This window comes from Silurus meridionalis, chromosome 24 (genome assembly GCF_014805685.1).
Source record: "Silurus meridionalis isolate SWU-2019-XX chromosome 24, ASM1480568v1, whole genome shotgun sequence".
Classification (NCBI taxonomy): domain Eukaryota; kingdom Metazoa; phylum Chordata; class Actinopteri; order Siluriformes; family Siluridae; genus Silurus; species Silurus meridionalis.
Genome location: NC_060907.1, coordinates 15,707,945 through 15,709,753, shown reverse-complemented (window position 1 = coordinate 15,709,753; position 1,809 = coordinate 15,707,945). Strand labels below are relative to the sequence as shown.

The following is a 1,809-nucleotide window of genomic DNA, read 5'->3' as shown; positions in this document are numbered from 1 at the left end:
GCAGGACATTCCATTAGTGGAAACTGTGCGGCTTCGAGAAGAAGAGTTGGACGAGGGAGATTTGTTTGTTCTGGTACCTGAAACACCGCAGGTTAGTAGTAGGCAAGCACCTAGGAGTATGGTTCAGTCTGAACCCCAGGATTCTGGTGAAGTCCAGGAATCAGAAGAAATCCCTGAGGTAAGATTGAATGTGCAGCCACTAATGAACCCTCCTTTACACTCTGCTTTGGTGGGTGAGAGTGTGGTGAGAAGGACTGGAAGGAGTACTGCTGGGCAGCACTCTAATGTACATCACCTCCCACGATCCTTGGGACCAGGTACAGTGTCTAGTATAGTGGGTAGTACAGCTGCGGTTTTATTCCGTCCTTGGGACTGAAAGTTAAGAGGGTGGGCTTTTGGTTTAGTTCATCGTCGGGGAGACGATGCAGAAGCTGGGGGTGGATTGTGACCGAATGAATGAGGTACAGGTGGTGATTGACACTCCTGACCACCAATCAGTAGCGAGCAGGCACTATTTAGAGCGGGTTGGTTTGAGCCTGGCATGCGTCACGTCCGTATCCTCCCCTTTTCCGGCTGCTATAGTGATTTCAGGTATGTGCTGTTAGTATGTAGCAATGGCTAATTAGTTTTTCTTTGCTCGTTGCACTAATGGCTCGTTTGTGTATCCTTAGCCTGTCGTTTCAGTGTGTGTCCCTGTTGGATGTTGTTTTGGATCTGTTTACTGCCCTTCCTGCAGGTATGAGGAAGTTGTTTAGCAATGTTTAGCTTTAACGTGTGTCAGGTGGCGTGAGTAATGTGCAGTCCTTGAACTTCAGTTAAACAGCAGGTTATTTGAAGGCTGCGTATCCTGAGCGGTGAATTGATTCTCAGGAACTTATCTATCCGCGTTTGGTAAGTTGTTTCGGTTTGTTAGGGGGAATTACAGCATGTAGTTGTGCAATTACTTGTATCATTTATATCTTGTATCATCGTTTGTATTATAGGATCCTCCTTTTTCGTCCTGGGTGATTATTGCTGCAATTCGACTTTTCCCTCGCTGCATGCCGAGTGAACAACCTTGGCTTACAACTATTTAAAAGGGGAATGACCATCCATCATATAACGGTGGAATTGTGACCTTAATTTGCTGTTTCCTTCATTTTGTCTGAGATTTATTTTGCTTTTGGTTTCTTTCAGGAGCTGGGGTCCCACGGGTGAAGGGTCTTTGGTGGTGCTATTTCTACATTTGCCGTGCGACACTTTTGACGTGTATGAGTGGGTGCACTGAGTTCACGGTGAGGTGTGTGTGTGTGTGGGTGTGGAAGTGTGCTTTTTGATAATTAGTGCTGATCACTCTGGTGGGTAACCCCAGCCCTGTATGTAATGATTTTATGTTTTGTTTATTTGGAAATTGTGTAAATTTATTGTTTAATATTTTGTGTCTGATTGTTTATTTTTTTGTTATTTGTGTAATTGTCATCGGACCATATTCACCAGCGAGAACATTTTCTTTTTGTTTTTATATTTTAAAACCAAGTTTTCAATAAACTCTGTATTGTTTTATACGATGCCCACGTTTCCTGCCTACACTCAATAATAAGGGAATCGAACTTGTGTGACCTAATAAACTCTGGGGTTTACTTCTATTTCCTGGGTATAACCCTCCCAGGTGGCGTAGTCGAATTGGTTAGAATATAAAGTTGAGCTTGGGTGTGACGAGCCATTTGGCTCTCCCTCCTAGGCCCCCACACCATCCACCCCTCGTGCCACACATGCACTGTGCTCTGCATTCTCTGCTCTTCTGCCACTGCCACTCTTGGGGCCCTTGAG

The 1,809-nt window shown here is 44.8% G+C and overlaps 1 long non-coding RNA gene across 1 annotated transcript; it reads left to right on the top strand.

The window, feature by feature from the left end:
* The first annotated feature begins 419 nt into the window (after window positions 1-419).
* On the top strand, window positions 420-1,547 carry LOC124378690. Its single transcript, XR_006924282.1, has 4 exons — window positions 420-591; window positions 672-736; window positions 816-891; window positions 984-1,547. It is a non-coding gene; the product is annotated as an uncharacterized LOC124378690 (long non-coding RNA).
* The last annotated feature ends 262 nt before the right edge of the window (window positions 1,548-1,809 follow it).